Source organism: Solanum verrucosum, unplaced genomic scaffold (genome assembly GCF_900185275.1).
Source record: "Solanum verrucosum unplaced genomic scaffold, falcon-dt-bn FXZP01000376.1, whole genome shotgun sequence".
Taxonomy (NCBI): domain Eukaryota; kingdom Viridiplantae; phylum Streptophyta; class Magnoliopsida; order Solanales; family Solanaceae; genus Solanum; species Solanum verrucosum.
The window spans coordinates 844-26,861 of NW_026019870.1; the positions used below are offsets into that span (position 1 = coordinate 844).

General features: G+C 35.4%; 1 non-coding gene across 1 annotated transcript; it reads right to left on the reverse strand.

The window, feature by feature from the left end:
• Positions 1-3,173: 3,173 nt before the first annotated feature.
• LOC125819211 (small nucleolar RNA snoR60) lies at positions 3,174-3,245 on the reverse strand. The gene has a single exon (XR_007442444.1). It is a non-coding gene; the product is annotated as a small nucleolar RNA snoR60 (small nucleolar RNA).
• Between the last annotated feature and the right edge of the window lie 22,773 nt (positions 3,246-26,018).

Consider the following 26,018-nt stretch of genomic DNA (forward strand, 5'->3'; position numbering starts at 1 on the left):
TATTCTATTACCCTTGTTGCTCGGTACATCTTCGTTATGAATTTATCCCCATTATTTATTTTCTATTATGTTCATTAATGAGTATTCACACATTAACTAAGAAGAAAACAGAAAATATACTTGACGAACTAATCAATATTTAGGTATTAGCTGTGATTTCTAAGTGATTTGAAATTCGTAAAAGTAATGTTTTTGCGTTTGTGATCTCTGGCTGCTACTATTTTGATTGCAATTGATTAAATCAATTCATCTGATAATATACTTTAAGGTGTGTGGCTATTATATTAAGGTGTGTGGTTGTTAATATATTAAGGCGGGTGGCTTTTAGTTCATCTGTAACTTATAATCATTCGAAAGTTCTATTGTGAATACAAGAAATAGTACAAAGAAATAATTGTTTTGTTTTGACTCGACTTAAGATCTTTTTTTTGAAAATTTCAAGCTTAGCGATTACATAGATTCACTATTGTTTAGATTCATGTTTGTACAAAAAATTTTGTTTTGACTATATGAGCTCTCTGTTATTGAGATTATCTGTAACTAGAAGCATTTTTTAAACCTTTTGGTCTAATTTGTGGTAGGTTTAGCATTTGTCCTTGAATCTTTTATTTAATACTCTTGTTATTCATTTAATTTTCTGTTTTAGACGTTTATTAGAATATCTATTTTTTGGCCATAAAATATGAAACATTACCATACAATGAATAAAATAGTACACTTGAGGCATCTATGATCTGGTTATGATTAACAAGCACAAAGTTAGTAGACCTCCAGCATCATCTATTTATAGATTGTATCCCCTCGAAGGAAGGGGGGATCTTTAAATGAACAAACATGTAGTTTCGTAACACAAGATACACAAGTATCTGAATCTCAATACATCACGAAACAAATTAAAAAGCTATCGAAGTAAAAAAACTCGACTAGAGCACCTATTGATATAATGTTTGTATTTTGGGACATTAGGATCTTCATAACTGTTAGCCAGGCTAAAAATGTGCTACACAACATCAGAAACACCATAGGTCATGGTTGCTACAAGATTCGTTTAGCTTTGTTTTCACTAGCTTGAGTCGTTTCTTATGTCTACTCCATTATTTCTGAATCCTTCTTTTTTGTAGCCTAATCTGCTCCATTGGCCTTCGCCTTAGTAGCCTGATTGGCTCTAGTTGTCTTCATTGAGTTGTCTAATCTGCTCAAGCTGCCTTATCCTTCGTAGCTTGACCTTCTCTACTCATATTATCCTTGGTTGTCTGGGCTGCTTCACTTATCTTATTGTGCGCTATTTTTTAGCTGAATGAACCATCACGAATGCCATATTTATTTTTGCTTGGGCCTTGTCTTTCATTCATTCCATTGTTTGACTAAACATTGACTATCCCCCACCAGGTGTTGTGACATCTTACCCAAAATAATTCTCTTTCAAACTTGAGGAGAACTGAATCCAGATGAAGCTGATGATTAAGTTGGTCGATAATCCTTAATTGTTGACATAAGATATATTCAAAGTGTCTCTTTTGTGACTTTCATTGTTTTGATTATAGTAGATTGAACCTCATACCACACATTAAAACAATCACAATAGAATCCACAAACAAGCTGTCAAAATGGAATTATGGTAAAAACCTATATAAGTACTTCATTATGCGTTTTTCAGTATGCCTTTAGTGTTTGGACCTGTAGCTTATTGAGTTATTGTTGATCAGCCCCAAACCCAGTATTAGAAATACCCATTTAATCTGCTTCCCTTTCTCTTATCGTCTGAAATCAAATTATTGGAATTTGTGGTTTCATAATTTTTTTAGTTTCTGATGGGAGTTCCTCAAAGTTAATGTATTGAATAGTACCTGCACAAACAAAAACTCTATTAGTTAAAAAATTGGCAAGGTGGTTCCTTTCTCTTAGAACATGTGATACTTGAAAATCACCCTTTGTCTTCTAGTCTTTGATCTTCTGAACCTCCATACTTCTCCATAACAAAATCTCATTGATAAAGTTTCGACCTTACTGAACAAAGAGAAAATCTCCATAACAGAGTTATAGTTGCACAAATTTTACAGAGAACCAGCGTAAAGATTGTTCAGTACAAATTTGCTCCCTTAAAGAGAATTATCTTAGCTAACAATAGAGGGTGATTGATAAGATTACATGATACGTGTTAGATGAGTGTAATGAACTATTGATCATGTATGTAGTCCCCAATTACGGTTGTAGTTGAGTAGATGCCAAATCTTTTTTTTTTGCAGAAGCTGATGCTTTATGTTTCTAATGGTAGGAATTTCACTTATAACTCAAATTGATCGTCTGATACTCTCATAGTTAAATCCCAAGCTTGTTTCCAGGGAATTAAGGACTTGACTTTTTTCTATTGTAGCATTCTCTGTTCTATTTATCTTTATGGCAGTATTTCCTAGAGAGTTTGATCATTAAAGCCTATGGAGTTTCTAGTATATTTTTCAATAGTACCATGATAATAGAGCTGGACACATTGTTTCTCTATGATATTTCATGCAAGAGAGTTCAACTTTTGCATAAAAATAGGGAAGTGGAAATTAGCACATTTCTTTCACTCTTCATCATTCACCTTCTTCCACTCTTTGATCTTCTGAACCTCCATACCTCTCTAATCAGTGCTTCACCTTTATACCTTTGTACTCTATGAGCATTGAGCAAAAAATGTCATAAACTTGTTTCTCTGTTTCCAAATGGAAAAATTAAATTATATAAAGTTCTAAGCAGCAACTAGTTAGGAATTAAGAGATAACATTTCTTAATTTCATGGATCCACTGGAAATTAACCAAAATACATTTCATGTATCCATTGGAAAGATCCCAAAAAGAAGCAAAAATAAATTTCTCTTGTGCTTAAAAGCATTGCAAAAGTTTCAGCTCTAGCAGACAAACAGATAGACAATCACTTACAAACATAGCAGGTAAATGCAACTAATAAAAGTTAATATTGAAAATGTAACACCAATCTAAGTAACAATCTATTTGTGATTCAACGGAATATTGAAACGAAACATATTAACATAGCCATAAAAATCCTCGTCCCAATAGTTATTATTACTATAAAGCTGGAAAGAATTAGACTCCATCCTCTTGAAGCAGAAACAAATAGCAAATGATGTAAAGGCAAAGATAAAAATTCCAAACGTCCCATAAATAAATAGTGCATCAAAAACTCAATTTTTGCATCACCCATTATGTCTTGAAGGAAAATCCGAGTAACTCATCATGTGATTTTTAATTAAAGTCAAAGAACAAAAAACATCTTTGGACACAATTTCAGAAATACATCACCAAGTTGAACATGAAACAAATGTAAGAACTCAATAAATAGTGCATCAGAAAGGAAAATGCAAAGGCAAAGGTTAAAAATTTCAAACATTCCATACATAAATAGTACATCAGAAACTCGGTTTTTGCATCACCCATGATGTCTAGAAGTCCCGATATTTATATCTAGCTAGCTTTGTTCGATGATGATCCTTTCTTCATTCTGTGTTAAATTTTGTAATGCCAATAGGTCAAGTAATCTTAAATGTATTAGATTTATTTTTATGAGGGTACCTCAATATTGTCAACACCGTGGAAACTTAATACACACAAATTCACAAATACATGAAATTTGGTAACATGCTTCAAGAAACATTATCTGCTAGAAACAGGGTGCCTAAAGATCTTGCTTATTCATTAACAAATGAAGGTATTGATTATCTTTGGACTTCATTGGAAGATACCAAACATGTTGACGGTCATCTCATGTATTGCACCCTATGTACTAATAGGATGGATATTTTATCTGAAATACATTTTTGATTAATTTTCTCTTTTTTTTACTAACGTATTTCAGCTTCTACAATAATTGCAGAAAATAAAATCATATCTTGAACGCCATGAACAATTATAGAAATAAAATATTGATGTGAAACTATATATTGACTTTTATTTTACAGAAGAAGTTTTCTTTTCCAAAACGTGGAGAAGCGTTTGTCTTAAAGTCACTAGGAAAGAAATGGAAAGACTACAAGTGTGAAATTAAAGGTGAGTATATGTAAAATATAAGACTAAAAACTCTTTGCAGAAAAATAGATCAAATCGCATACTGAGAGATCAATGGAGTGGTCTAGTCTCTTATTGTCTTTCTGATAAAGCAAAGGTATAAACAAATTTTGAAAACACACCTACTTTCTTATTTTAACTATGTGGTGATTTTAGTTATGCTACATTTTTTTTATAATTTGTAAGATATTATTTAAATATTTCAACAACAGAACCGTACCCAAGCAAATAGAAACAATAGGGTCAATCAAAAGATACCTCACACAGGAGGATCCAAAAGTATAACGACATTGATGCATGAGCAAGTAAATCTGTGAAACATATTTTTAAAGATTTTTTGTCATGCATATCTGATATCAATTCTATTGCTTAGGATGAAAATGGAATAGAGCCTACACGAGCAGAAATTTTCTTATAAACTGATAAAAAATGGTAGACCACTAAATGATGATTTTGCCAAGGCAATCGTAAGATTTCTTGTTAATGTTATTTTTAAATCATGAAACAATTAAAAATAAATATTACAAGTGAATAAGCCAATTTCAAAATGGATTTATTGTGTATTCTATTATTAGGACATGATAAATGAAAGGATGAGCAATAATGAAAGATCTATCGACCAACCTCCTCACAATATTGCTTGGGAAGGTGATGTGTATTCTCAAGTGTTGGGAAATGAGAAGGGTGGGTATGTTCGTGGTTTAGGACTTGGTACAACTCCTTCAATTCTATGGGGTAGTAAATCTTTCGTAGAAATATTGTTGTAGAATATTCATCTAATGAGATTGTACAAAGGTTAGAACAAGAAATAACTGAGTTAAAGGAAAAACAAAATGAAGAAATGGATCTGATGAAACAAAATCACAAGAAGCTGCAATCAGAATTACTCCAAATGAGACAATTCATGCAAAAATATGCTCCTAATGAACCCTTCCTCAAGATATCAATAGCACTTCAAATGAACAGGTAACTAAATTTTACATGTCTTAGGAATTTTTAATGAAAATTTTTTATCCTATAAAAGGATTGTTAACTAATGTCTTAATACTTACAGTTCCTGATAATAATAGCAGCAAGAAGGAGTACCACAATCATCAAGGATATCTAGTAATGCTGAAATTACTCTACCTCATGGTACTACTCATCTTTATCATTTAACGTTATTCTTTAAGTTTTCATTACTAGTCTTTCTTGTCTTTGTTTTTAATAGATATGTCCGCCAATAGAACTCGCAATTTTTTGTAGTAGTAGTAGTAGTTCTTCTACAAGTATAGACTATCTTTCTGGTTCCATTTGTCTTATCGTCTAAAATCGAATGCTTGGAATTTGTTATTTATCAGTGGTCAGGATCTTTTTAGCGTTAGATGGGAGTTTCGGAGAGTTATTGTATTGAATAGTACCTGCACAATCAAAACCTCTGTTAGTTAAAGTTCCCTTCTCTTAGAACATGTGACACTTGGACACAATAGCTAGGTTTGTATATTTCCAACTTTTGTATGATGAGTGGTCAAGTGTTAGAGATCTCATTTATCCAACTTTTGAGGCAACTTTTCTCTGTTTGTCTTGGAACAAAGAATGATATGAGTTGTTGTATGTGAAATGGTGAAATGCTATTCTAAATCAGTTTCTTGGCTTCGATGTGACCTAATCTTGTTCTAAAAGCTAGTTCAATCTCTGTTTTGTTTTGCTCGAGTTTATTTGATGTTCGTTTGGTTTAGATTTTGAATGCACTAGATGTACATTTATGTTTCTTCATTGTTCACTCGTAGTCTTGGCTATCTTCTCTTTCGCTCTTGATTCATTATTATAGACTTTACTTGTCTTAGTTTAATCTCATAGAATTCCTCTCTGTTCTAGCATAACTTTAGTGTTGTCCATATCTTTTGTATTTCAACGGGTGATGTTACGTTTGTAATTCGTCATAATCTTGTTTTAACTTGGCTCTATTTATTGTTAGCTTATCTGTAAATACATGTATAGTCCTTTACATGGTAGAACTATTTTTTCTTCAAAATGTGACTGGGAATCTGATTGTCTTCTTTTCTTTCTAAGTGTTGCTTTATTTATTTTGGTGTTTTCCATTAATCAAAATCTGAAAACTTCTTCATTCTCTAAAAAATATGTGGTCTTCTTTCCTTTGTTTTTTTTTCAGTCTGAGTCTTAGTATTTATACCTGAGCTTTTTAATATAATATCCTATTTTTTAAGATATGGTTAAGTACCAGTCTCTTGTATTGTTGCCTATCCTCAGCCTAAGTTTTTTCTTTGTCCTGCTCATCCTCTTTTGGTTGTTCAATGGGCTGATCATGTGACATTAGATCAATAAAATTGTTATGGGAAGGGTTCTTATTCATATCTGTCTTTTGGTTGTTCAATGGGCTGATCATGTGACATTAGATCAATAAAATTGTTATGGGAAGGGTTCTTATTCATATCTGTCTGGACTTGAGTTTCTTTGTGAAGTCCTTTGTTGTGTTGACATGAAGTTGCAATCTTTCCTCCATCAATACTCTGATCTGCCGCTACTTGATTTTTGACTTGCTTTGTTTTTGGTACTTGCCATTATTCTTCATGTTGTGTGTTTTCTGCCTCTTGGGTGTGAGGCAGAGCTTCAGTACTCTTTTGTTTTCCTATCCCTTGAGTTCCAGTCTGCTCTTTTTTCTCCTGAGCATTTTTGTTTTTACTCATGATCATCTCCACCTTAGGCATAGTATTGCTGAATTTTCCCACGAAAGTATACTTACATCTAGTTGCTAACTTGACCATAAAATCCTCTCTTTTGAATATCACAGAATTCGGTTGCGACAACTCCACATTATTTATATGGCATTATACTCACTTTACCTAAAAATTGCAGATGGTGGTCCTTCTGTGCAGTACTTTACTGAAATCTCTCTAGCATGTGTCAGGTGACAAAATTGATAAATAAATATGCTGCTTTATCTCATATTGGAATATTCTTTTCAAAGACAGGGGAAGTTTTTTTTTATTAAGTATGTGTATTTCGCGAGAAAATTTATTAAAAGAAATTATTTGCATGCTTTAAGTGAAAACAATCTTTATTTGTACAATTTGAATATCACTCCTAATGAAAAGTCTTCAAAGCATGTTGACATGTTGTATACTGTTTTTTTCAGTTTGAAAATATTGTTTTATCTTTTAACTAAAGAAATCCAATTGTTATCATGTTCTCCATTACTGCTCTAGTTAGTTTCTCTTCAATAATCAAGATGACAATAATTGTTCTGTTGGTTTGTTATCTTGCCATTGATGTGACATCCTCTATGTCCAACTTTTTTTTCTTTTCTTCATGAAAAATCTGATCTTAACTTCAAACTTCTAACTATCAAGTGAAAATGTGTCGAGCAAGTTCACAGAGATTGTACTATGCTTTTAACCAAATTTATATGTGGCAAGCGAGGTAGACATTTCTTAGTAGTGATTTTAGGGTAGCCAAATTTATAGGTGTTTTATCCTCTAAAAAGTAATTCACTTTTTCAATTTGGTTGTCTCTTTGATTTGATGGCACAAAATGAAAATGGATGCTTCTTACTTGTAATTTTTCAGATTAGTCACACTACTTGCAATATTTTTATACTTTGGATTTCATCTATTGACACATTTCATTTTTATTTCAGGTTATACAATCTGAAGTTCTCAAATTTTATATATTGGTGATTTCAAAGACATTATTCGAAGAAGAGTAACAAAACTTATTTGAAGACATTAATCAATAGTTTGAACAATATACGTTTATTTTTGAAAGTTGTTATTGTCGTATTTTGGATTAGTACTTCTTTTTGTTTGTCTAGATTTAAAGAGATATATTATATTATATGGATCAATAGTAATATATATGTTTTCACCATTAGCGAAAATTGTTGTTACTATGAGGCTCTCATTTGCGAACATGTTTGTTGGATTTTTATATATACATTTTATCTATAATGTAGTAGATATTATTAATGGCGGCTAAACAATTGCCGTTAAACATTAATATTTAGCGGCAATTCAGTGGAAATTATTAGCCATAAAATGGACGTTAAAGGGGAAAACAAAGATATTTTTAGAAGAGATATTGTAGCCATTACTCACCATTGTAAAATTGTCGTTAAAACTACTACCTTTTAGCAACTATTTATTTTGATTTATCAACTAAAACAATGAACGCTAAAGGACCACGAATAGCCGATATGAATTACCTTTAGTAGCCTACATAATTGCCGCAAACAATCGCCATTAAAACTACTATATTTTAGCGGCTATTTATTTACATTTATCAACTAAATAACTGTACGCTAATAGACCATAGTTAGTCGAATGAATTACCTTTAGCAGCCAAGACAATTGTCGCAAACAATTCACATTAAAAGTACTACCTTATAGCAGCTATTTATTTAGATTTATCGGCTAAATCAATGGATGCTAAAAGACAATAGTTAGACAGTATGAATTACCTTTAGCAGCCAACACAATTATCACAATCAATTGTCGTAAATGTTAATGGTTTGTAGCGGCAATTTATGCTACCCTTTACCAGCATTTCCCACAATGGCCGCAAAAGCCTTTGTCGACCCCAACATTGCCGGCTAAAATTCATTGGCCGGTATAGAGTATCGCGACAAATGTTATTGCCGCTAAAGCCATATTTTATTGCCGCTAAAGGACCCTTTTGTAGTAGTGGAACTTGGAATTTACTTGAAAGGTAAAGGTTTTATGACAATGGTGCAAGTGAGGTATTGTTGAATGGTCTTTCTTCCCTTGCCCCTTACACATAATGATGTATGCATTGTAAAGAATTATATTAATGTATGGTGTTGATTGAAAGTCTATTCTCATGAAAACACTATGAATGATAATGTGAAAGTTCTACTCACATACTAATGTTGATTCTAAAGTTGAAAGTACATTCTCGCTTTAATGAATCTATGAGCTATTTTGATGAATTGTTTTGAACAAAGGATAAAGTATCTCCTTCACACATGTAGATACAATTTAAACACTATCAATGTATAATTTGGGAAATAATGCTTAGCACCGAGTGGATATGGACAATGAGGTAAAGACCCTTCCGTTAATGCAAGAGGTTGGGTCATCTTAGTGAACTCATGAGATGGAAACTCCTCCGGTAATGCAAGAGGTAGAGTTTCTAGAAGCAATCTCCCTATCCCATAACTATGTGTCAACATAGGACTTAGCTAGTGGATCCACCTTATAGCTATATATATTTAGTTCTACCTTAGGTAAGTAGAACACCTTCTTTCGGTGTGGGGTTATACGACACCGGATTCCATGTAGCTCATATGGTCTATGTCGGTTATGGTTATTCTTCCCTATGTAATGAGATAATGAATGAGACATGAACTATACTATGACTTCTTGGTAAGTTTACTTTGTAGGAGTGGGGGTATGAGACTTCACTTTTACATTGCACAAGTAGACTTAGTAGGAGGTTATGGGATGGTTCTTTTATATTATGTTGAGACATAAATGTATGCATGTGTATTGAATGGATAGTTACTATGAATGAATTTCCTTATATTCAAATGATATACATGGCTAATTCTTTATGTATGACTATTGAATATGATGAGGTCTAAAGGTAATATGTTTGACCACGGTATCTCCAAAGGGGTGCTTAGTAGGGTTGGTATTATGGGATGCCAACCATACATTGCAAAAGTACAGCTTAAGGGTTGCTAAGGTGATGAATTTACTATGTTATGAGTATAATTGTGACTTTGGCTTGTATTTAATGTTGATGCTGCAAGTTGGTTTCCAAAACCTCATAAATGCATATATTTCACATAAATATCCTTTTAAGCATATTTCAAGATTTTTGTGCATATTTCCATACTTAGTACATATTATGTGCTAATACCTTTTTCCCTTCTACATCTTAATGAGTGTAGGTTCCCGCTAGGTGACTTTTACTCTCCTTTGAAGAAGACTTGGATTGCTTATCTCCAAGTTGTGGTGAGTCCTCAAGTTTGAGGACGGGATTTCCTATTTCTTAGTCCATTTTGTATCTCGTATATTGAGACTTTTATTCATGTAAAGGGCTAGGTCCCAAAACTTGTATTCATATGTTTAGATGGTTCATGTGACAAAGTCTAGACTTTCTATGATTTTCTTTTATGAAAAGTGAAGTTGAACTTCGATTGTAAAGTTTTGAATTTTTTCGCATTATTTCTATATCTTATGTAAATGATGATGCTAAAGGCTTGTATGAGACCCCTTCGGGGTCAAGTACGTCGTGTCGCGTCTAGGGGCTAGCCTTGGGTCTTTTCATCCATGGGATCCTTCCTTCCATGGAGTCCCCTAGAATTCCCCAATTTGATGAAGAATTCCCCCAAGTCTAGCTAGGATTTCTTCCAATGTTGTGGGTTATGTTGATTATAGATCCAATTGAGTGGATTATGATTGTTTATGATTGAATTAGTGTAATTACATGTTATTAGAGCTGAATTACATGTATCCATGCCTATACCATGATTATGGCCTAGAATTGATATAATTGGTTTGATGCCATGAAGGGAAACTTTGTGGGTATAGGCTTGTCCTTATAGGATTGATGAATTATGAGTAGAATTTCTTTAGAATGAAGCTTAGATGATGATCATGAGATCTAGGGCTTTAAGATTAAATATTATGATGTGAATTGTTGGTAATTGATATTATTGTTGAGGAAGGGATACTTCCCACATGATTTCCTAATTATGAATGTATGAATGTGAAAGGCTTTCTCACGTTAGTGATTCTAGGTTGAAAGGATTGCTCACCTAAAATGAATCTAGACTAAAAGACTATGTAAATGATAAAGTTAGAGGCGACTACCCTTGACCTCCATATGTGAAGGATATAAGGTGATTTCCAATACTCCTTAGAATTAAACAAGAGGTGAATCCTATGTTCCTATTATGATTGAATGGACATGGAGGCGAGTACCCATGCTCCTTATGAAATAATGTGGAGTAGAGTACATGTGTCATATGATGAGGTTGTGGAGGCGAGTACCCGCAATCTAAAAGTAAGTAAGGCAAAAATTGAATACCCATTAGCCTTTGAAAGTTAGGCAATGAGGTGAATCCCCATGTCTTTAAAAGTAAGTATTAACTATGTGAATTATCTTATGAAGAATGAATAGCTTGGATTGTTGCTTGAGGTACCATCCATGAGGTAAGTTGACTAAGAGGTGATGACCCAAGTCTTGACTAAGGATGAGTAAGGTTGCTTGAGAAGTATTCCTTTCTTATTATGATATTGATGAATGTGCATGATTATTCTTATGGTTTATATTGACTAACCATGATGTTTATGTTATTTATGCTAGCTATCATATTTAGTACTTAATTGTACTAACGCATACTCTTGCCTACATTCTTATCAAATGTAGGGTCCGGCGACATAGATTCTCACACTCATGGCTAGCTCTCTTGTTGATCAAGGAAGTGAAGATTTGGTGAGTCCTCATTGTGTTCGAGGATGTGATCACCCTTTTTCTCTTATGTCTTTTCTTTTATGTCTTGTAATTTTGTATGGGTTGCGTCTCAAGATTTTATTCATATTGTTTTTGATGGTTTGAGGCAATGATGTTAGACTTCCGCTCATTTGATAAAGGACTTTCATTGTATTGAAATGTTTTAAATTTCTGCACCATTATCTATTACTTTATGTTATGATATGCTAAGTGGCTTGTACGAGGCCTCTCAGGGTCTTATACGCCTTGTTGCATCTAGGGGGTACCCCTGGGTCGTGACGCTTAGTGCTTATGTGGACCAGCTGAGGTCCCTCGATATTTCTATGCTATGGAGTGAGGTTCATTTGCTTAAGTTTGTGCCTCCTACAGAGATGAGAGCAGATGTACGTACTATTGTGGTTGAGTAGCCGCCAAATATTGATGATGAGGATGATTATGATGCTACTGAGAAGACTGAGGAGGATGCTTTCCAGTGTGAGGATGAGCAAAGGATTGTGAAGACCCTAACAAAGGTGTAGGTTATAGAGGAAACAATAGTGCACGCGACTACGGAGAGATCTCGTCTGGAGACTTCCACGGTTTGTACTATTGGGTCTGTCTTTCATGCTCTACTATTCCTACCACTGATTTGCTTGGAACTGATGCATCAGTTGATGCTACTGTGCTACCTCCCACTCTAGTTGTACCATGTACTGATGCCCGAGATGATGACATCCCTTGAAAGCCATAGGAATAAGTTCTTCACAAGTATAGCCTGTCAGGGGAACCTTCACTCATTCTCCTCACATACTTATTTTGATTGCATTGAGGACATTGCTAGTTATTTTTTATGAGGTGAGGGCATTTGTGCCAATAATCCCCTTTTTGGATTGTATTTTGTTATTTCAGTTTTATTTTAGATATTGTAGTATTTGATTTTCTCTATGATATTTGGTTTCTTTTTTAATATTTGGTGGTTTTTATTTCATTTTGTCCGTCTATCCTTTGCCCCATGATTTTGGAGATGTGAAATGATTGACACTGTTTGTGTTTTCATTGTTGATGATCGACGATCGATTGAGTCCAATATCGATGTCTTTGATAGTACTCATGATGAGAAATGTGTTTTGTGTAGATGCTGCAAGAAGAAATCAGTATGGCTTTACTTTTGAATGATCTTTTTTATTCTTGTGTTGACTAGTTACGTATTGATGTGAACCTTACAATGAACATCGCATGCAAGCTCTTTGATTTTGTAGAGTTGTTCTAGATGATTGTGTTTGAAGTTACATGTATGGTGAGGTTCTTCTTGAAAGCATGCTTGGTGATTCCTAGATATTGCCTTGTTAGTCTAATTGTCTATCCTTGGTGAATGCAAGAAATGAACTTGGGAATGAATTATGAGAGGGAACACAAATGTTCATACCTTTAGTGACTACCTTGTGAGGGTATGCAACCATATTGGCACCATTTGAGCCTAAATCATTTGTTGTCAACCTTGTTGAAACCTCTTGAGCCAAATATGTCCCTAACTTCTTACACATAAATCATTTTCTAATGATTGTTTTCTTTGATAGACAACTTAGACCAAAAGCCTAAGTATGGGGTTTGGAAAGGAGGGATGAAAGAAAAGAAAGTCAAGTGAATAAAGAAGAAAGAAGAGTGAGACTCAACCTTGAGGTTTGTAGCAAAAAGAAAAAGAAATCCCTACTTGTAAAAAAAAAGTGATCAAAAGTTTGAAAATGAAATGAAAAAGAAAGTGTGATGAAATGAAAGGGGTGTCCAATAAACTGAGTGAAAAATTGAGGTTTGAGTCTCCAAGTGAAAAGGATGAAAAGAACTTGAGAAGAGGTGAAGATGAGTACAACACTGCATTGAATAGGTGAAATCACTGAGCCAAATTTACCATAATTTTACCCTCAGCTCCATTACAAGCTTAAAATACCCTTGAGATATTGCTTAAACTAGGTTGTATGATGGTTGGAAAATATGTGCAAAGCGTTGGGATAAAGCTTGCATGTATTTCTCTTTCGGAGAGTGAGAGTTGTATTAATTCCTAACTTCTTTATTAATGTGCTTTGTGAGAGAATGAAATGATTTTTGTTGTGAGAGGACTTAAATGCTTTTGTTGAAACATGTTTTGCATTAGAAGGGATCACTAGTGAGCTTAAGCTTGGATTGATACTAACTAGTCATCATTTGAAGCTTTTTAAGCATGATTAAGCATTGCATATGATTGTTAGTAGTCTTGTGAGGACACTTGTATGTTATCTCCCATTTAAGAACTGTTGTAGACACGTTGAACTAATTATATTCTTGATTTACTTTAGTACAAGAAAAATTTTAAGTTGGAGTGTTGATGAGTGGTAGATTTCCATTAATTTGAGTCATTTTTAGTTTAACAATTAGTGCTCTCAATACCTATTTAGGTCCTATTATGATGATATTTTAATGCTTTGCAACTATGAAGCTAAAGGACAAGACAAGGATAAATACATGAAAAAGAGTTCAGAAACATTGAAATGAGTATAAACTCTCAACTAATGGTTGATGAGTCTGCAATTTGGACTCATTTAGGGCTATATTTTGATAGATTTAGTGTCCTCAAATGCATATTTTGTCTCAAAAACTGATGTAAATCCTTAAGTTTTAGGAATTTGAATTCAGAGACAAAGCATGGATGCTATAAAGCAAAAAAGGAACAAAGAGGCTGAAAGAACGGAGAAATGAAGGGTTGAGGATCACCTAATGCATTAGATGAGTCGCCGAATGGCCTTAATCTCACCTAATGTTCCAGTGTGCTGAGCCCTGAAGGAAAAGATCAAGTCGGCGATGAAAGGGCACAGTTGGCGCGTCGCCGAACAGATCTGCGAAGCAGCACCATATTGCCCAATGATTCAAAATGCAAGGATGTTGAAGGCAAAAAGTAGAAAGGCGATGAACCAGACCAAAGGGCGGATCGTCGAGTGTGTCGGCGATCCCTACTAACTGCGCCGAATGATCCTTCGCAGCACAAATTTTTGAAAACTATAAATACCCATTTAAATATGTAGCTTATTATCGAATTATTACTGAATTTTAGAGTATTCTTGAGCTGAGACTTAAACATTTTCATTTTTTAGAGTTTTTGGGAAACATTATTCTTGAGCTTTGGGGATTTTGAAGGTTTTCAATTCCAAGAATTTGGAAGTGGGTCTTGAACAATCTTCATCCTTGACGTGTTTAAAGACCTTATTTATCGTACCCATTTGATGGAAAAACTTATCGGTATCGATTTCTATCTCTTTTACATGTCTAGCTAAAACCTCAATTCTTGGGGTGTGATTTTGTGAATATGGGTTAAATTTACTGTTGGGTATTTCTCATTGAAAGTCTATTTGTTGTTTAAATGTGATTTCATTTAGTAGTTGTGTTTGAACTTAATGGGGTTGTCGTTGCAAATACAATTTCATCTTCGTGTTTTTGGCTTGCGAGAGAGAGAGGTCTGGCTTGCGAGAGAGAGGGGTCTTAAAACCAAAACTACTAAATCGATAGCCTGTGGTTATTGGGTCGTCGTGGGTTCAGCTCAAGAGAGTGAATCATATGCCTTCTCCCACATATTAAGCTCGAGAGAGAGAGTGAATGGGCTAAGGCGAAGGTTGTGCTTAATTGCTATAACTCGATGTTCGAGAGAAACTGAGTTGATTCGGGATAAATTGTTCAAGATAAAATTTACCCCCACTAAAGTCTAGCTTAGTTACAAATGTTCAGCGATTCACTATCAATAACATTTACCTGATTGTTTATTTTATCCCATATTCCTATCACATCCCAAGAATCCCGTTATCCTATCTCGCATCTTTATATTTTTGTTGTTTTTTTTATTAGTTGAATACAATGCCCCCCATTGATAATTGACATTCGTGTCACCATTAGATTTAGTATGTTTTTATTCGTTAATATTTATAGCTATGATTGATTAGAACTTAGTTTTACTTTACTATTTGATTCTCGATTGTTAACTGCTCTCTTGGGACTCGACCCCAACCCATTTGGTTAGGTTATATTACTACTCACGATCGTACGCTCTTAGAATTGGAAGAAGAGTCTTGATCACGTGAAGCATCAAAATGGCGCCGCTGTCAGGTAGTGGTGTTAGTTGAGAATTTATAGTTAAGTAGCATTATTGTTCTTATTAGTTATCGTGATACTTACTTTATTTTTTGTTTTGTTTTTCTTTGTATTGCTATTGTAAGCAAATACTTTGAGCATGGCTGATAGAAATGGTGGCCAATTGCCTGAGACAAATGAAGTAGTCGAGAGGGACTTCAAGTTAACTGCATTGGTAACTCAGCTGGACGATTTGGCCACCAAAATATCAGAGGTAGAAGTCCAGTGCAAAAGCAACGGGAGGTACACACCCCCTCATGAGCTAAGAAAGTCTAGAGACCGTGAGAAGATTCGTGTCGAGGACACACTACTAATCATTCTTCAAAAGATAAGTGAGCAAGATAGAGTGCTGGAAGAGATGAAGGAGAATATTGAAGTGTTAAATCAAATGATTGGCTCTTACTCTAGATCTATCCAGCTGATCGAAACACTCATGAGTCATGTAGTGCCTCATCTCCACCCAAATGAGCAATTAGGGTTACCTAGTGACACTAGGGCCAACCCCAATAATGGAGTTTGAGTAAGGACTTGCATCGTTCCACAACGTTAACTAAGGCGCTTCTTGGGAGGCAACCCAAGGTATTATCGCTTTAAATTGTTATTCTAGAATAAGGGTGTGTTGATTGTGCAGGTTAAGGTGAGAAAAGTGTTGAAAATACAGAATTGGCGAGCTAAAGGTCTATTCGGCGTATCTCCAACGAGGTCGGCGATCCCGACCTAGACTGCCGTTAGACTCAAGACAAATTCAAATGAGAGTCGGTAAAACTCGGTGAACCATTGAAATTATTGGCAAATCACCGACCTTGTCAGCGATACCGATCTAGCCCGCCGTTTGGACTCTCAATATAACGGAGGTCCTATAAAACTCAGAGAGGTAAGTGATCATTCTGCGTGTCGCCGAGTGAGTTGGCGATCACGACTAACGTCGCCGAATGGGCACGAACTGGACGGTCTTTAATAAGGGCTAATGGTTTAAACTTCCAACTCTTTCACTTTCCCTCACTTTTTAATCCTCTCAAACTCACACCAGCATAGTATTCTATATTTTTCTTGTTTTTCCATCGTATTTTAGTTGTTGATTTGTGTTTAGAGAGGATTACATTGTTGCCTAGCATCTCAATATTATTTTAATTGGCGTAAAAGGTTGGTTTTCCGAACCCCGAATTTATTTTTATCAAATTTGTAATCATTTGCAAATGATCTTATCATATGTTGTGCGATGGGCCTCTCTCATTTAATTAGAATATTTGATTGCCCGTTGTATCTCTTAATCTTGCCTGTAGTGCATTTTCGATGTGAAATCCTGTATTTTCGTGTTTTAAAATTGAGTAAATTTTGTGGGGTTATCCTTGCATACTGTTTAGTTTGTTTGGGTGAAGTCTGAATAGCCCGTATTTGTGCCAAGCAGCATAATTTTCCTGATGATAGAAAGGGTGCCTTAGGTCTTAAAGAAAAAAATCGTAGATTGGCTAAAATTGGCAAAACCGGGAGAAGTCTGAGTATTTTGGGGAAATGGGTGCTATGGGTCTTACTTTAATTTGAGTAGTGCATGGTTTGATTATGTTTTCGGGGGTTGCGGGGTTGAATTCGAGAGTATGGGTTGAAAATAGGCATCTTGGGTCGTTTGGCGAGCTGGGTCGAGCTCGCCGAACCACTTGGCGGTTCGCCTAATGCCCTCATCTTGCCTTTGATTTTATGCTAAACTTGATGTTTGCCTCTGTAACTTTCAGCGAGAAGCCTGAGGTCGCCAAAGGTACTCGGTGACTCACCAAACGTCTCTTGTTTCACCCTTGTTGCACTGTAACTTCCGGCGAGCTATCCATTGCTCGCCGAATGATATCGGCAATTTGCCAAAAGACCTTTTACATTGCCAACCTACCATAATATTTGGAGCCAACCCTTTCGGCGAACCCGATTCAGCTCGCCGAAGCGATTTGGCGACTCGCCAAGTATCTCGATGAATCCTTTTGCAACTACTTCTCTATGAAGTTGATTAAGTCTTTCCTAACTTTTTTCTAAAAAAATTGCAGGCATGACAAGGACAAACATAGATGAGCAACCTCGAAAAAGAGTACGGGGTGTCACAATCAACGAAGGGGGATCAAATCCTCCAAAACGAGGAAGGCAAGAACCTCCACCAGGTGACAAAGGAAAGGGAAAGAGGCCCATGTCTAACATGGCCATTGCTAGATCCCAGGCTGCTCTATTTGAGCCTAATGATGACCAGCTTCTCCAGTCCCAGCAGTTTGAGCTCCGGGCTAGATCTCACACCGCGTCCAACAGAGTCCCTCATACATCTACACCAGCAGAATCAGTGCCAACTTCGGCACCTCCTATGGCTCCTGTGCCACCAGTTGTTCCTCCACCTAGACTCCTCTACAAGCTGAAAGGAGATGGTTTGCGAACCATCCTCGAGGAGAAGCTATCTATAAAGGTTTTGGAAGGCAAGTACTCCAGTGTAGCAGAACTATTATAGTGGCACCAGTTCCGGATTTTCACAAGGCCCCGAGGTCCATATATTCCTTCATGGGTCCATGAGTTCTACACATTATATGGTGAACTAGTGCCCAAGAGAAAAAATAAAGCTAGTGAGTTCAGACCAGTTAAGTCGGTCAGTGTTCGCGGTGTAAAAGTGAGCTGCAGTGAGGAGTGCATTAATGTTGCATTATATAAGCTTCTAGAGTTTGCACTCTCATATGAAGGTCTGCCTACGACACAAACTCTGGAGGATCTAAAGGGTTGGCTTGCTCCTTTTATTACTGATACCATTCCTAGGTGGATTGAGGCCGGAGTCGAGATCGAAAAGGAGGATTTGAATGTAGCTGCCTGTTATTAGTTCGGATTCATCAGTTGCTCAATTATGCCTTCAAAGAATGAATCTATACTCCGACATGCAAAAGAAGCCTGCTTAAGGTCTATATTATCAAATAGGTGGCTCAACTTTGGCCTTATCATAGAACAAGAGATAGCCATGAGGGCCAATCAGAAGCAGACCTCTTTGCTCTTCCCAGTACTGATCACAGAACTATGCAGGTGTGCTAAAGTGCCTCGGGATGCTGCCAGAGACATTGAGATTACCCCGTCATCCTTCATTGATATCCGGCGTATTGAGGCCGAGTACACTAGAGAGGAGGCTGACAGGAGAAGAGCAGCACCGACAGATACTTCTCCAGAGCTGGATGTCGATTCTATACCTGCAGAGGCATCTTTGCCTACTCCGGCCTTCAGGTACTTCTGTCCCTTCCTTATCTTCTCAGTCTCCAGGCACCTCATCTTCCTCCCAGCAAACCAAGATCACTCAGGAAATGATCCTGAAGATGGGGAATCAGGCCCAGTCATCTGACGTGAGGGCCACCCGATCAGAGAGGTCTGCCCCCTTGATGATTGAGGTTGCGATTCTAGTTGCACTGACCCCTCAACAGACTTCTATCGACACTCTCATTACGAGAGTTGAAGCTTGTGAAAGCAGGCAGGGGGGAACCTCTGATATTCCAGATTTGAAAGTTGAGGTAGCAAAATTGTGGAAGGACGTAGACTATCTGAAGTCTACCGACTTCAATTCATTAATAAGGGTTGCAGATGACTTGGAAGCTCTTGAGACTTCAGAGATACCTCCGGCTACCACCGGAGATGTACATAGGGATGAAATAGCAGATGATGAGTCAAATGCAAAGACAGATAAGGAGCAGATAGCGATATGGGAGGAGAGCATATTTATAGACTTTCCTGACGTTGCGGAGGCTGAGAGAGCTATGGTAAATGTTGTTATATAGGCTTCCTTAGCAGATACACCTTTAGCGACCTCTAGTGGAGCTGGCCCTTCTGAGGTGACTCCGGGCACTGATGCCTAAGTCCAAACCGATGCACCTGGCACTGATGCCTAGATAGATGGAGCTACTGCTTAGATAGGATCCCCTCTTTACCTCCCTCTCTCTCTTACTTTATTTTAAATTTTGGATAATTTTTTTTGCATTTGAGGACAAATACTTTTATTTGTGGTGGGGTGAGGCCCACCTCTCTTTTGCGATTGATATTTTAATCATATATTTGGGTCATTATGCTTAAAACTTGTGTTATACACTGCTTTTTGTTGATGTTTGACCTTGTAGCTCCTTTTGGTTTAATTGTAAATGATTTTGACCCTTCTAAAAAATTTCACCACCTCTTATATTTAGTTGAATGTGGGTGTTCTTTGGCAAATTTGAGTCCAGTTTTGACCAATACTGATGACTTAAATAGTGCTCATAATCGAACGAACATGAATGTGCGGCTATGATGAGACCAAATGAAGTTGCATAGACAATATGTGAACTTTTTGCATCTCGTTGTGATTAGCCATGTATCAAATCGATTCTCTTGTGATGAACATTGCACACTAGCGAAAGTGTGGAGTCTTGTTTGACTATAGTGTCGATGTCTTGTGTGATGAACTTACTGTGAACCATGCATGATAACACCTAGAATTTGCCCCATTGGTCCGGTTGGCGAAGTGATGTGATCTCATGATATGATCTTAGGCAACTTTGAAAAGTGTGAAACAATTTGACATATACCTCTTTTGTGGCCTACCTTGTGAGTGTGTGAACCTCTTTTGAACACCCCTTGAGCCTTACCCTTCTTTGGAAGAAACTTGATGAAAACATGACATTTCTTAATCCACTACCTAGAATCCTCTTGATTTGTGGTTGATTGAATATCCAACTTAGGCCAAAAGCCTAAGTTGGGGGTGTTGTGAAAAGAGAAGGCAAGTCAAGAAGTGCAAGAAAATTCCCTTCTATCCATGTGTTGAGAAAAATGGAACCCCTCCATACAAAAAAAAAAAGGGATATGAAAAAGAAGAAAAGAATGAAAAAGAAAAAGAAAAAGTTGTGGAACAAAGTATGCAAAAAAAAATGGGGTTTCCAACAAACCATGGAAAGTGAATAATGGGATGACTTGTGAGCATGAACAAACTCGATAAGAAGAAGGAAAGGAAGTGTTGTAAGCACCACATTTCATGAGGATAAAAATCACTGAGCTTAAATGACCATACATTTGCACTCAGCCCCATTACAAGCCTTGAAAAGACCTTTTTGATCTTGAGTAAGCTGAAGCAATTGTCAGTTGGAAAATACGGGCAAGCCTATGGGTGAACGCATGCATTTTGTTCATCTTTGTGAGTGTGAGCGTTGCATTTGATTCCGGAACTTTAAATGATTAAACCATTGTGTGTGAAAATAGAATCATTCTTTTTGTGAGGGCATTTGAACACTTTAGTTAAGCTTAAACTTGTATTTGAAGCAAGTATTGTGAGCTTGAGAATATTTGGTAATGGTGTGTCACAATTTGAGTCTTTGAATACACAATTGATCCTTGCATGAGTAAGTTGAGTCTTGTTATGTATTCTCATGATTGAATCTTGTGTAGCACTGTTTGAGACATCCTTTTGAACTGTTGAACTTGAGTTTTACTTGTGGACAAGCAAAAGTTTAAGTTGGGGGGTGTTGATGAATCCGCAATTTGGACTCATTTAGGGCTATATTTTGATAGATTTAGTGTCCTCAAATGCATATTTTGTCTCAAAAACTGATGTAAATCCTTAAGTTTCAGGAATTTGAATTGAGAGACAAAGCATGGACGCTATCAAGCAAAAAAGGAACAAAGAGGCTAAAAGAACAGAGAAATGAAGGCCCGAGGATCGCCTAATGCATTAGGCGAGTCGCCGAATGGCCTTAATCTCGCCTAATGTTCCAGTGTGTTGAGCCCTGAAGGAAAAGATCAAGTCGGCGATGAAAGGGAGCAGTCAGCGCGTCACCGAACAGTTCCACGAAGCAGCACCATATCTCCCAATGATTCAAAATGCGAATATGTTGAAGGCAAAAGCAGAAAGGCGATGAACCAAACCAAAGGGCGGATCGCCAAGTGTTTTGGCGATCCCGAATAATTGCGTCGAGTGGTCCTTCGCAACACAAATTTTCGGAAACTATAAATACCTATTTAAATCTGTAACTTAGTATCAAATTATTACTGAATTTTAGAGTATTCTTGAGCTGAGACTTAGGCATTTTCAGTTTTAAGAGTTTTTGGGAGACATTGTTCTTGAGCTTTGGAGATTTTGAAGGTTTTCAATTCCAAGTAATTGGAAGTGGGTCTTGAACAATCTTCATCCTTGACGTGTTTAAAGACCTTATTTATCGTATCCATTTGATGGAAACACTTATCGGTATCGACTTATATCTTTTTTACATGTCTAGCTTAAACCCCAATATTTTGGGGTGTGATTTTGTGCATATGGGTTAAATTTATTGTTGGGTATTGCTCATTGATAGTCTATTTGTTGTTTAAATGTGATTTCGTTTAGTAATTGTATTTGAACTTAATAGGGTTGTAGTTGTAAATACGATATCATCTTCGTATTTTTGGCTTGCTCAAGAGAGAGGTTTTAAAACCAAAACTACTAAATCGATAGCCTGTGGTTATTGGGTTGTCGTGGGTTCAGCTCGAGGGAATGAATCCTAGGCCTTCTCCCACACATTCAGCTCGAGAGAGTGAATGGGCTAAGGCGAAAGTTGTGCTTAATTGCTGCAACTCGGTGTTTGAGAGAAACCGAGTTGATTCGGGATAAATTGTTCGAGAGAAAATTTATCCCCACTAAAGTCTAGCTTAGTTACAAATGTTCAGTGATTTACTATCAATAACATTTACCCGATTGTTTATTTTATCTCATATTCCTATCACATCCCAAGAATCCCGCTCCCTATCTCACATATTTATATTTTTGTTATTTTTGTTGTTTTTGTTAATTAGTTCAATACAAAAACCCCCATTGATAATTGACATTCGTGTCACCATTAGATTTAGTATGTGTTTATTCGTTAATATTTTATAGCTATGATTGATTAGAACTTAGTTTTACTTTACTATTTGATTCTCGATTGTTAACTACTCCCTTGGGACTCGACCCCAACCAATTCGATTGGGTTATATTACTACTCACGATCGTACGCTCTTAGAATTGGAAGAAGAGTCTTGATCACGTGAAGCATCAATGGTCGCCTAACCAAAATGGCGAATGGCCCAATTTGCAAGACCTCGCCCAATGTGACAAGTTTCACAATTTAAAATATTCAAGGCAGGTTTGCGAACTAAAATTGAGACAACGATTCACCGAAGTTATGGGAAAGCTAGCACGTCCATCGCCGAATGTGACAGATCTCTAAGGTAAAATGAAAGCTTAATAGGCGAATAGAATGGTAATCAGCTATCCACCATACGTGTTAGGCGAGCCCGACTAATGTAGCTGAACTGGTCACGCATGAAATTTTGGACCAATTTTTGGGAAACTATAAATAGTCCAAAGAAGAGAGAGAGAGAGAGAATGTATGAAAATTTTCATCATTTTTCAGAGAACAATTTAGATGATATTTTAATTAGTATTTTACCCTTTGAGAAATATTCTTAATTTTTGGTATTTTTGAACAATCTTATAATTAACATTTGAGGGTTCAAATCAAAGTGGATGTTGAAAATTATTGTTTAATTCCAACTCTCTAATGGCTCAAAACATATGGGTGTACTTTCTTTTCCTTTTATGATGTTTGGCTAAAATCCCAATTCTAGGGGTGTGATTATGGGGTTGGGTGTTGATTTAATTTCGTGGGTCTTTTGTTTTGCTCTCTTTTATTGGTGTTCATTCATGAGATTTTAGTTATTTAGCAAGAACTTATGGGTTAAGGTTGCAAACTTAATCCTAATTTTTATCTTCGATTGATGCTCGAAAAAGATCAAATGAAGTAGGTAAATAGCTTGATGCATGCAATTTAGCTTTGATTTCTATTGTTTGCACGAAAGAAAAATTGTTGTTCAATTCTAGTTGCCAAAACTGTTCGAAAAAAGAGATTTTAGTAAGATTTTGGTTGAGTTGTGATTCACATAGATGAGACCGAAATGAGATTCTATGATATGATGCTTTGAGATTGAAAGAAGATTAATGTCATTGAAGATTACCCAACGTATCCATGTTTGTCAAGCATTATTGAGAATGCACATGTACCCCTATTTGACATCTATACCAACCACACCCCTTGATCGTCTCTTACTTGTTTGAATTCCTAATTTTAGATTAATTGTGATAATTGGTACCAAAATCTTTTTTGTAAATTTTGTGGAATCATCCACCTTGTTCTTATTACTACAATGAATTTGTTTGCTTGCTTAATCTCCTAATAGAATTCCTTGCATTATATCACTCCTTGTGGAATTCGACCCCAACTCTCTTGTTGGGTATTTTTATTGTTAACGGTCTTTTATTCTTCTAGTTGTTTTTAGAGTAATTTTAGTGTTATCATGGGCCATGAACACCCCTGATGGAAGAAAAAATTGCAGACTTCAGCAACTTTTCTGCACTTTTCCACTTTTAACTAAGTCAGGCACTTCCGAAGTGTTAGACAAGACAAAAAAAATAAGATCTTTTTTCTAAAACAAATTTAAAACAAACATTTATACGTGTGGCAACGCGAGTCATGTCACCATGCTAATTGAATTGAGTCTTGGGTCTTGACTTCACATCAGTATAAAAAGAGCACGAAAAATATAAATAAATGAGTTTAAGAAGATTATAGGACCCTAGTTAAGTCTAGGTATTTCGCTGAAACTTCGGGTATAGTTCAAGATGGTACTTGTTTCATATCTCATACAACATATCAAATTGTTGATAAAAATAATGCTTATGCCTTATCCCATACAACATATCAAATAGTTGATAAAAAATAATGCCAACATAACTTGTCACAACATTATTAATACACTTTATTCAATAATATTCTTGTACACCCTACCGAGCAACTCTTTAAGCAAAGTTAGCATACAAACTCTACATTCAAACGTCTAAGTTGTAAAGGAGTCGTAGGCTATACCTAAAATTTGACACCAAGGTCAAAACTTTAATAGTAAATTAGACCTTGTCAGTCAAAATGTCTATCAAAAATGGTCATATCAAGTCATTTTAAATTTCAAACAAAAATGTTTGATATTTGAATTTTAAAAAGATAATGCATAAGTATCATGACCAAAATCCCAGCGACATACCTTAACCTAACTAGAATCCTATTACCCTACTATTGAACTAATTTGGATTCAAACAAAAATGTTTGATATTTGAACTTTAAAAGGATAATGCACAAGTATCATTAAATTATGACCAAAATCCCAGCGACATACCTTAACCTAACTAGGATCCTATTACCCTCCTATTGAACTCATTTTTTTGTATTTTTGTACACCTTGTGCTAACGTGACACCTTCAACCAGATAAGTTGATTGCGTTTGTACAACTCACGCTCGTCACATGTATAAATATTTTAAGAAAAAAAATTAGTTTTTTCTTTTATTTGTTTTAAAAGCTTCTTATTTTTTTATCTTATATTTAAATTAAGTCAATATATGTAAGAAAAAAATATTTGTCTTGTATTTAAACTCTTTTTCTTCATTTTATTTAACTTCATTCACTATTTTTTCTCCTTTTTCTTTTATTGATTTTGTTTATTCCTTTTATTTTGTTTGACTTTTCTTTTGATTTAATTTCAAATTTAATTTAAAAATTGTATTAAAATAAGCAAATTTTGAAGGATATCAAATAAGTGAAGAAAATTAAATAAAACATTAAAAATTAAAGAACAATTTTTAGTTAATTATTTTTTAAAAAATACACATAATTTTTTAAAAATAATTAAAAGAAAAAAGAAAAGAAATTAATGAAAGAGAAAAAAATAAAGATTAAAGTGAGGAAGAAATTAAAATAAATATTTTACAAAGAAAGAAATAAAAATAATTACATATGTGAAAAAAATTGTGTACTAACTAATTGTAAATAGACCAATTAAAAAAGAACACATGTTCAATTCTTTAGATCTTCACTTGCCTTCAAGAGAGTGTGCACTCTCTCTCTACCATGTCAACTTTTGGGGTGTTCTTATTCCATTTTAAAATATTTTATGGGATAAGAATACCTATAAGTTAGGTGTGCAACAAGAATTTCAATCATAATTTAAGGGGTAGTTATGCATTACCCCAACTTTAAAATAACACTTTCGACAAAAATATTTTGAAGTTTGGCAAATTTGTACACAAATTTTAACTTTATTCACATATTTAAAGTTGTTTTTGAATTGGGTAAACTTGCAAACAGACTTGAACAGGTACAAATAAATAACGGCTCCAGAAGCTAATATGAGTGCACTTTGCTGGATTAATTTCAATAATTTTTCTATAAAAAAAACATTTAAAAATAATAAATAGCTGTCACAAATCGGAATCATGATGCAAAAGACAAGTTTGAGAAATAAAATAAGCAAAATGCATTAAAATAA